A 12,122-nucleotide genomic window follows, 5' to 3' on the forward strand; every position below is an offset into this window, starting at 1 on the left:
CAGTGGAGGCAGCGGTGGGGAGGGGGGAAATATCCCCCCCCCTCCCTCACCTGGGACCCCTCCTTCTGCCTCTCTCCCCCTCCATTTATCGGTGGCAAGTGCGGGGCGGCTCGGCGGCGGGGAGACATGCGCAGACTTACCACTTCTGCGTTCCAAGCGCCGGCAGCGTCATGTCGTCAGATCTCCGCCTTCAATGCCGCCCACTGTGCTTCCTGATTAGCGGAAGCACAGTGGGCGGCATTGAAGGCGGAGATCTGACGACATGACGCTGCCGGCGCTTGGAACGCGGAAGTGGTGAGTAATTCTCCGCGTGCCTCCCCGCCGCCGACCCCGCACTTGCCACCCATAAATGGAGGGGGAGAGAGGCAGAAGGAGGGGTCCCAGGTGAGGGAGGGGGGGGATATTTCCCCCCTCCCCACCGCTGCCTCCACTGCCCCTCCTTCTAGCGCTGCTTTCCCCCTCCTGCGTTCTACATACAGTAGGAACGCACGGCACACCAGGCAACATGCCGCGGCACACTAGTGTGCCGCGGCACAGCGGTTGGGAAACGCTGCTTTAGATGTTGTCCTGGGGTCTTTTATGGCCTCTCGGATGAGTTTTCTCTGCGCTCTTGGGGTAATTTTGGTCGGCCGGCCACTCCTGGGAAGGTTCATCACTGTTCCATGTGTTTGCCATGTGGATAATGGCTCTCACTGTGGTTCACTGGAGTCCCAAAGCTTTAGAAATGGCTTTATAACCTTTACCAGACTGATAGATCTCAATTACAGTACTTTTGTTCTCATTTGTTCCTGCATTTCTTTGGATCTTGGCATGATGTCTAGCTTTTGAGGTGCTTTTGGTCTACTTCTCTGTGTCAGATAGCTCCTATTTAAGTGATTTCTTGATTGAAACAGGTGTGGCAGTAATCAGGCCTGGGGGTGACTACAGAAATTGAACTCAGGTGTGATAAACCACAGTTAAGTTATTTTTTTTAACAAGGGGGGCAATCACTTTTTCACACAGGGCCATGTAGATTTTGAGTTTTTTTTCCTCACTAAATAATAAAAACCATCATTTAAAACTGCATTTTGTGTTCAATTATGTTATCTTTGACTAATAGTTAACGGTTTTTGATGAGCAGAAACATTTAAGTGTGACAAACATGCAAAAGAATAAGAAATCAGGAAGGGGGCAAATAGTTTTTCACACCACTGTAGCTGTTTACAGCTGTTTACAACTGAAAAAAACAGCAAGCAGCAGCTACAGTAAAAATGTCACCATGTGATACATGTCAGAATATAAATCAGGGATTTAAAATATTTTACAATGGGCAAACACTGACTAAATCATTTATACATAATTATTGTAAAAATGAAACACTTCTTTTATTACATTATTTTCACTGTTCCTCTTTAAGTTAAATTACATATTAAAATATTTTTATGTTCTCAAGACACAATAATATTTATTCTAAAGAAATCTACCATTGTTGACTGATGACATTTGCATTTACATGCAGCACAAAGAAGGAAGTTCATTAAAGAGGAAATGTAGTGAAAATAACATAATGAATAAAATTGCTTACCGGTATTTATTACAATATTCATTGATAGATTATTAAGTCAGTGTTTGCTCATTGTAAAATCTTTCCTCTCCCTGATTTACATTCTGAAATGTATCACTGGTGGTGACAGCTTTAGTTCTGCCAGGTGATATGTATGGAATCTTCTTCACTGAGTCCTCTATGCACAGAGGAAGAAACTGGTAGCTTGGCAGTTGGAAAAAGCCCTTCTTTCCCACAATGCAATGAGGCTCACAGACAGGAAACTGTCAGGACCATGGTCATGACATCGACATCACACTGTGGGAGGAGCTTTACCACCTTATCAGCCATACAGATCCCCCCGACAATCTATTCTAGAAAAGTTAAAGATTTCTCGAGAGAAATCAACTACTGATTCAAATGAAATTACTTGGTTACAGTTATTCTTCTAAAAAGTAAAATAATTGTTTTTCAGTTTTTCCAGACACAGACATCAGAATAAGATATAGTTTGGTGAAGTTAAAAGGAAAACAGGCAGTTTTCAGGGCCCATTCACATTAGAAAATAGCAAAACAGCGCTTAGCATAGTAAAATCACTGGACACACTCGCAATTCCCGATGATCGCAATCAGGGCTTGTTTAAGCCCTGTACCGCGATCGCTTGAGAATCGTGGAAAAATGCTGCAGGCAACACATTTCACGATTGCCGGTAATTGTGGAGAGATCACTGCCATATAGTTATAATTGCACTAGCGCTTTTTAAAAGTGCTAGTGCTTGGGCGATTAGCGGGAATCACCTGCTAATCACCCAAGTGAGAACGGGCTCTCAAAGCAAAAGGTCCCTCTTGCTGAGTAAACAATAATGTCAGAAAATGTACAGTGGAAATATCACCTGCTTTACTGGCTTTCTCCATCCCTGGCATGCTAAACTAAGCAACCATGCTTCCTGTTAAATGTTTAGTTTCTGGCAATCATAGAAATGTATAGCAGGCTGCAAATCAAAATGGAAATATCAGTTTCAATAATCCTAATTCATAGGTGATAAGACAGTAACAGTCACACTTAAAAGCACACCTGAAGTGACAATTTAAATTTGTATGCATTCCATTTTTTTTTCATTGCAACAGTTAATAAAACAGTGCTATTGGAGCAGTCGGTCTGCTTTTGCAGTTCTCCTAAAAACTAATCAGAGGCCATAAAACGTGTGTGTGGCTGTGCTATGATACCAGGATAGTGATGAAAGTTTTATTTCTCTGTCTGGGGGCTGAATGAACCAGTTTTAATGTCATACTAACATGGCTATTGTTTACACTTCAGACTTCAAGTTTCAGCCTTTTAATTGAAAATAAGGATCTGGGAATCCATAAAAGTCCTCTTTACCATTCGTGCTATTGATTCAATTTTTTATATCATAGGTTTATTTTCACTTCAGGGTTGCTTTAAAGGGAACCTGAAGCGGGGAAAATTATTTAAAATAAACACATGACGTAGCTGCAAATTAATATTACATACTAACCTCACTATCACTTCCTCTCAGAGGCTCACCAATTTCTTCTTATAGTAATCCCTTCCAGTTCTGACAATATTTTGTCAGAACTGAAATATACCAGTTGCTGTCAGTTATTTATCAGCAGCTGTCAGTTATAACTGAATGTGCAAGGTAATGTCCATGTTTCTCTATGGCTCAAGTGGGTGATATTACAGTTTAACAGTGTGCTGACCAGGAAGCTGTTATGGGGTAATTGCCATTTTTAAAATGGAGGACAGAGAAATCCATTGATCACAGTGGACAAATGGGATGCAGGAGAGGAGAAAGAGATTGAGTAGTAGACTACACAGGAGGTAAGTATGACCTGTGTATGGTTATTTTGACTTTTAATTTTCAGTTCAGGTTTAAAGTTAAAAAAAAAATATCTAGAGACCAGATTAGTCTGTAGCATTATGCAGGAGATTTTGGTGCAGTTGTTAAAAGATTTATCTCAAGACTGTATTTCAAGCAAACCTAACCTTACATCTTACACTTTGGTTGACAGTTTTTAAATTATAAATACTGTGTTTTTGTCCACTCAATACAGCAAAGTTTTGCAGCCAGTAGTGTGCCGTCTCAATTTTTTGTTTTTAAATTATATTTACATCTCTTAACTAAATTTTATCAATTAGGTATAAAGTGGCATTCTCCAGTTCTGAAGGAAAGACACCATCGTCTTCATTTTATCCAAGAAAGATTTAGTAAAAGAAAAAAAAGAGCATGCTTATTCAAGGCAGGGCTGCCTTCAGCCTCTGCTTATACGAATCTCCCAGCATGCATTATGACAGGAATATCTAGCTGGCATGGTCACATGATCAGGAGCCCAGAGAGAAGTAATTTGCATTTTTCTTTTAACTACAGAATATAATAAAATTGACAGGTCAAGAATGACAATAAGTTGTATGAAGGGTTAGAATTACATCTCTATAGGCACAAAAAATGCAAAGTCCACCCAACTATGCACAACACAACTCAAGCCATGTCCAACATATAGTTAGCAAACTGGATAAACCTGTTCATGCTTATGTAGCTTTCCTGTATTAAAATGCATTACAAATTAGTCTGCACTTTACCTGGACATACCTGTACAGATGAGAACGCCTGACTACAGAAAATTATAAAACATCTCATTCTCGCAGGACCTCCTTCAATAGCAATGCCTCTAGGCATGTGTCTACTATGCCTAACAGGAAATGTAGCCATGGATATATGCAATGTCCAAATGTAGGTTCACTTTAAAGAGGATTTAACTAAGGATTGAGCTTCAGCCTAACCAGTATCTGATACCCCCTTTCCCATAAAAAGTCTTTTCTCTTTCCTCATCAAGGAGGTCTGTATGACTGATATTGTGGTGAAACCTCTCCCACAGTGTGATGTCAGGACCTAGGTCCTAACAGCCTCTGTTTGTGAAGCTTGTTGCATTGTGGGAAATAACAGCATGAACAAATGACATGGCGAATATCAATGTTTTCTTGATCTCCCGTCTTCTTTTTTTAACTACTCACTTTGCAGTGTATTTATTTTTCCCCTTTTCACTAAAGTTCCTCTTTAATAGTGGAAATGCCTCCCAAATGAGTGATTCATTTTTCCCCCCATTTAGGTCTGTAAAAGAGAATAAAGTAATTGCGTATACTTTCTGCTATGAGATTAAAAGGTGGCATTGTGGAATATCAATTACGTGGTCTACAATGTTTTGTGTAGCGCTGCTCGTTAGAATGCGACGGAGACAAAACGAAGAGTTTTGTATACAAGCCACTTAAAAAGGAGAAAGTCAACTGCACAGCTCTATGCAACAAATAAATTATATGTATATATATATAATTTTTTTTTTCAACTGAAAAACACGTCATCTGATTAGATAAACACAACACGGACCTTATTTATAGTAACAATGGCCTCAATTCACTAAGATCATGCTGGAGATAATAAGGCAAGAGAAAACGTACCACCGCACAGTGGCCCACATGCAGATCACCTTTTCTCCTTAGTTTTCTCCAAGTTGATATTTTTTTACTTTTCAATATAATGCATTTTAAGCCACCAGAAAGCAAGAACATACTCAAAATAATTTTGATAGCACATTTCCACCTACTTGTTGGTACTTTTTTATTTGAAAAGTTCTGGAAAGTTATTTTAAATTGAAGATTAAAAATGATCTCCTAGGAGAGAACTCAGGTGAAAATGTGAATTGCATATGGGCCAGTAAGAGAGTTATCTTATTTCTTCATTCCTTAAGTTACCTCCTCTGTAGTTAGTTTACCTCCTCTGTAGTTATTTTCACACGCAGTTAATTAACAGCCTGTCTTTAACTCTGGAGTTATTTTAAGGATTGGAGAGTTAACTTAAAGATAGAAGAGGTAACTTTAGGTTTGACTGAGGTAAAATGTTTCCAGAATACTACATGCCTTATCACCATGGTAACAACTCTAGAAACGTTATTAAAGACAGGAGATAAGCTTAGTGAATTGAGGCTATTGTCAGAAACGCAGAAGAATTAGCTTGAAATACATTTGTTGCAAAAGTATTTCTTGATTTGTGGTGCACAATGTGACGTGTATTTCATCTTGAATTTGTCATCCACAACCCTCATTAAATGATTGTATACTGCGCGAGATGTTATCACTTTATACATAAAGGTTGCTAATAATAACAAACTAGTAGGTTCATACTGTCAAGGGCAGTAGATTGTGAGCTCCTTTGACGGACTATGTTGTGAATTGTTCATTGTATTGCGTTATGTAAAACCTCAGCATTATATGCATGCATAACACTAGCAGTAATATTAATAATGAAGCAAACACCTGAACAAGACTGTCGAGCCGGTTTCTTTTAATTAATTTGATGTAAATAAGGTGATCTTTCTCCGGTGTAGTTCCACAATCCAGTGGCTAAAAATCACCCAGTTATTATCTCTAGGGCTCAAAGTAGCGGTACATGGGCGATGTTAGAATGCTTGCGGTCAAGAGACGTTACACTCCTTGTTGACAACTGTCTCAATTAAAGGGCCATTCTAGCAAGAAAAGTAAGCAGTTAAAATCTGACAGAACAGACAGGTTTTTGGACTAGCCTATCTACTCATGGGGGATTCTATGTTTTTTTTTGTTTTCATAAGCATTTCCTGAAAAGCAGTTGCAAAGTCTAACTGCCGTTAGGGAGGCAGGCTGGTATCTTACTATTTTAGCAGTTAAACTTAGCAACTGCCATTCAGGAAATGCTTTTGAAAACAAATAAAAATCTAAGGCCCTGTTTACACTTAATCAGTTGCTCTCAGTTATAACTGAAAGAACAACTGATTTCAAAGTAAGTCCCATGTTTCCCTATGGCACCTTTAACACTTAAAGGGGCACTACAGCGAAAAACTGTAAAATTACAAATAAGAAGTACATGTTTTTCCAGAGTAAAATGAGCCATAAATTACTTTTCTCCTATGTTGCTGTCACTTACAGTAGGTAGTAGAAATCTGACAGAAGTGACAGATTTTGGACTAGTCCATCTCTTTATAGGGGATTCTCAGAGATATATTTATTTTCAAAAGCACTTAGTGAATGGCAGTTGCTCTGTCCAACTGCCAAAAAACTGTGTAGCGAGCAGGGAGGCTGGCCAGCATCATTGTTTAAATCCTTTTTCGTGAATATCTTTATAAAGAATAAAAGCCTTTCTGAGAATCCCCTATGAAGAGATGGACTAGTCCAAAACCTGTCTCTTCTGTCAGATTTCTACTGCCTACTGTAAGTGACAGCATTATAGGAGAAAAGTAATATATGGCTCATTTTACTCTATATTTTAAATGTTACAGTTTTTCGCTGCAGTGCCCCTTTAACGCGTTTTAACTGAAATCTTTTTCACAATGCACTGCTATGGAGAAGAAAAAAATGCGTACTAACTGATTAAGTGTAAATGGGGCCTAAGAATCCCCCATGGGGAGATGGACTGGTCCAAAACCTGTCAGTTCTGACAGATTTTAACTGCTTACTTTTTCACTGGAGTGGTCCTTTAAAATAAATGTAATGCAAGCAAAAACAAGGAGTTACCGGTATATCTATTGTGCTTAAAAGCAAGTGCTACTTTTGTTAAGAAAAATATCAATGTTTTGATTTTAGCTGTATATTGCAAGGATTATGAGCAAACATTATTTCAGCTTGCTTACTCTGATTTATATGCAAATAAAGCACAGCCATTACCCAGTGTTTCATAGAATGGCAGATAGACGTATCAAAATGTGCTGTTAGTCAATAGATGAGTACGGTTACTGAGAATCAGTAAAGAGGCTCTCCTGCCTCCTGACTAATCATTTGAGCAGGAAGGTGGGAGGTTCTGCACAATCTCGTGACATTAGTGCCCCCGATATGAAACACAAGAGATCCATTGCCACGGCTACAAAGAAGTGCCATTTAAATTTACTGTCAATTTTAGAAATTCCTTGCTGGCCACAGGTTGAAATGGAAAAATTGATATGTAACCCCGCCCTCCCAGTGATGTTCAGCCTATCCTAATTAGTTATGCAGAATTCTCCTCCCACAGCATTCTGATTAAACAATCAGGTGTTATTTCTACTGACTTTGGAACACACAGTAAACAAACATTCCTCAGTGATGCACCTACCAGCAGTAAAAATATCACCATCTGTGATAAATTTAAGAATGTAAATCGGGGAGAAGAAAGCTCTTACGATAGGCAAACACTGACTAAATAATTCATAAAGTAATAGTTAAAAATAAGCAATTTTTTTCATTAACTACTTACTGCATCTTGTGCAGTATATTCACAGCCCGGCAAAACGCCCCTTGAAGTACCAGGGTCGTGAATATACGTCTGCAGCGGCAAGCGGTCCCCGCATGCAGCTACGCGCGCTCCCGTTGTAGCCCGTTAGCGGAGAGATGAATGAATGGGAATGTAGTTCCCGTTCATTAATCTAAGTCCCTGATTCAATGAATGCCGGCGTCTGTGAGATGCCTGCATTCATTGTATCTTCCTGTTGTTACAATACATATGTGAATCGGAAATAATGACTGAGGACATCTTGTGGCCAAATAGTAAATTACACCAAAATCCACTTTTACTTAATAAAAATCCCAACACTGACTTTTATAATTAACTATTTCCCTCCCACACCCTCCCATAGTACCCAAACTTTTTTTTTTTTTGTATAGTAAAAATAGATTTACATTAAAAAAATACATAAGTAGTTACCTTAGGGACTGAACATTTTTAATATTTATGTTAATATTATTGTTAATATTTAATTTACGGGCTTTTAATTAGTGATGGACGCAAAACTGAAAAAATGCACCTTTATTGCCAAATAAAATATTGGCGCCAAACATTGCACTAGGGAAATGGGGAACTCTGCAATAACTGGGACAAATGGGCAAATAAAATGTGTGGCTTTTTTCCACAGTAGAATGTTTTATTTTAACACTATAATGGCCAAAAACTAAGAAATAATGAATGTTTTCATTTTTTTTCTTATTATACCGATTAAAATGTGTTTAGAATAAAATAATTCTTAGCATAATGTACCTCCCAAAGAAAGCCTATTTGGTGTCGAAAAAAACGAGATATAGATCATTTTGTTGTGATTAGTAGTGGCTAAGTTATTGGCGAAAGAATGGGAGGAGCGCTGACGGGTGAAAATTGTTCTGATCCTAAAGGGGTAAAAAACCCTCAGTGGTCAAATGGTTAAGCTATATTCAGTAAGGTTCTAAGGCTGATGTGAAATCCAATGCAAATCCAATGATAGGGATCTGGATCCGAAAAAATGCAGCAGGCACTATTTTTAGCCCCACAGGTGAATCTAAAGCCGTCTATTGATTCAATTGGCTGTAATTCCCCATCTGAATTTGCATATGGGAAAACAGAGAAAATTTGCATACATAAAAAGTTAGCTTAAAGAAAACCTGAACTGAAAATTAAAAGTCAAAATAAGCACACACAAGTCATACTTACATTCCATGTAGTCTACTCCTCAGTGTCTTTCTCCTGTCCCACGTCCTGTTTGTTTACTATGATCAAGGGAATTTTTCGTCCTCCATTTTGAAAATGGCCATTACCGATAACAGCTTTCTGGTCAGCACACAGTTAAACTGTAACATCACCCACTTGAGCCATAGGGAAACATGGACATTACCTGGTACATCAGTTTTCCTCTCAGTTATAACTGACAGCAACTGATATTTTACTGACAGCAACTGATATATTACAGATCTGACAAGATATTGTCAGAACTGGAAGGGATCACTGTAAGAAGAAAATGGTGAGCTTCTGAGAGGAACTGATGGCAAGGTAACTATTTAATGTTCATTTTAAGTTACCTCATGTGTTTATTTTAAATATTTTTACTCAGTACAGGTTCTCTTTAAAGACCAATCCAGCAAAAAATTTAACCAGTTAAAATCTGAAAGAACCAACAGGTTTTGGAGTGGTCCATCTCCTCATGGGGTATTCTCAGGGTTTTCTTTGTTTTCAAAAGCATTTAATGAACAGTAGTTTAAAGAGGAACTCCAGTGAAAATAATGTAATAAAAAAGTGCTTCATTTTTACAATAATTATGTATTATTTTCTGTGTGCCCATTGTAAAATCTTTTAAATACCTGATTTACATTCTGACATTACATGGTGACATGTTTACTGCTGGCAGGTGATGTAGATGCTGCATGCTTTTTTGGCAGTTGGAAACAGCTGTAAACAGCTATTTCCCACAATGCAACAAGGTTCACAGACAGGAAACTGCCAGGAGTACCACGGTCCTCAGTTTCTTGTGGGAGGGGTTTCACCACAATATCAGTCATACAGCGCCCCCTGATGGTCTGTTTGTGAAAAGGAATAGATTTCTCATGTAAAAGGGGGTATCAGCTACTGATTGGGATAATGTTCAATTCTTGGTCATAGTTTCTCTTTAACTGCCAATATAGTAATATGCCAGCCAGACTTCCTACTCACTTGCACACTATTTTGTCAGTTAAACTTAACAACTGCCATTGAGGAAATGCTTTTCAGTGTTCTCCCCTGAATTTTTTCCCTCCGGGTGGCATGAAAAAGTAGCCGTGTAGGGCATGGCAGGGGGAATAGAGGATCAGCGCAACTCTGCTTACAGCATAGGAGGAGGATGAAAGCCGGGTGCTCAAAAAATTAGCCGGGTGGATCACCCAGCTAAAAGAGTCTGGGGAGAACATTACTTTTGAAAACCAAGAAAACCCTGAGAATCCCTCATAAGCAGATGGACTAATCCAAAACCTGTCAGTAATGTTTTAAGAAAAATTGATCTACAACAGCCTGTTCTGTTGTAGTGGGAGGTGGGGGGAAGAGAGAAGTTAGTACTGCACTACGGGGAAAAAAAAAGTTTTAGGACTAGGGTAAATAGTCCTTCGTACAGGATGTTTGTATGTCTGCCTGAGCTTAAACTGGAAAAAAACACCTGGAAAAAGTGAGCAATGGCTGTTGACCTGCAGTGAATTTAAATGTGTGCACTAATGATACAATCTAGATTGCACGATCTTACCAAATCTATGTAGTAGAAGGGTAACCTTAGGGAATATGCTTTTTATGGATACTTTTTCAGTCCCTCATATTACATAGATGTTGTTAGATTGTACAAAAAAGATTATATCATTGATGGACTCCATAAAATGGATTGTCACCATAAAAATAAAATTTCAACAGCAACTGGTCTGAGTGTATTAAGTGATAAAGATGCTAATCCTGCATTTAAAACTTTCTGCTGTTATGGTTTGGAGTTATCACATACCTTAGGAGCACTGGCCTTTTAATAGCCAATGCCAAACAATTGCATGCTGGGGGTTCTTTTTATCTATAATATATTCCTCCTCTTCCCTTTATTTCCCAGCCTAACTGAAACATGATCCTCTGCTCACTTGTGTTTACAAGCAAGGCTGAGGTGACTCAGCGAATGGAGGAGAAAAGAAAAAAAAAGTTAAGGGAAGAAATTACATCAGTATTTAGCCTCAAACTGTGGGTAAAAACATGGTTCCCACCAGGAACAGAATTCTTTTAATTTACTATATAAAATGTACTGAAGTGAAAACGTGGACAGTACAATACATGTGTTATGTAAGTAGATCAATCTACTAATCCTCCTGCTTTAAAGGGAACCCAAGGTGATAGAAATATGGAGGCTGACATATTTATTTTCTTTTTTAACAATATAAACTGCCTGGCTATCCTGCTGATCCACTACTTTTTAAGGCTAGTTCACACCAGAAATCACTAAGCATAATTGCAAACGCTTAGTGCTTTTTGTAGCGATTTGCAGTAGCAATTTTATATTCATGCCTAGCGATTTTGGAGCTTTTTGCGTTTATTGATTTTGTGGTTCTTGTGCCAAGTACACTTTGACCTGGAAGTGAACAGTTTTGTGCAAATAACGCTTTGGAATTTGCTCTGTTCAGAGATTTTTAAAGCGATTTTACAGTTTTCCTATGCTTTGCATTAAAGAGGAACTCCAGCCTAAACAAACATACTGTCATTAAGTTACATTAGTTATGTTAATTAAAATAGATAGGTCATATAATCTCTTATCCACCCTGTTTTAAATGAACAGGCAAATGTTTGATTTCATAATGGCAGCCATCTTTTTGGTTGAAAGAAGGGGACAGGGAGCATGAGACACAGTTCCAACTGTCCTGTGTGCTGATCACCCCTCCCAGTTGCTAGGCAATGTGAATAACAACATAGGAAAGCCCATCATGTTTTGCACAGCATCAGGGAAAAATCGCTCGGGCAGATTTCTTTGATGGGGCGGAGCTTAGTTTTTGTGCAGCTAAAAATGATGCTTTGGTAAGAGAAACAAAGTTCTGATGCTGTGAAACTGTTAGAGAAACACAAAGCCTTTTCAGTTCTGCTGAGTAGATTTTTAGTCCGGAGGTTCACTTTAAGCTGTAATCACCTCCAAAATGATGCAGGACCTGCGTTTGCATTTGGGGGAAAAAAAAAACACATCCCTCTGGTGTGAAATAGCCCATACAAAAACATTAGCCAAGCGCTTTTTCGAAATGCTAGCGTTTTTAAAAGCACTCCTGGCATGAACCAGCCCTCATAGTTTTAGCCATAGATCCT

The sequence above is a fragment of the Hyperolius riggenbachi genome, chromosome 10, assembly GCF_040937935.1.
Source record: "Hyperolius riggenbachi isolate aHypRig1 chromosome 10, aHypRig1.pri, whole genome shotgun sequence".
Lineage (NCBI taxonomy): Eukaryota > Metazoa > Chordata > Amphibia > Anura > Hyperoliidae > Hyperolius > Hyperolius riggenbachi.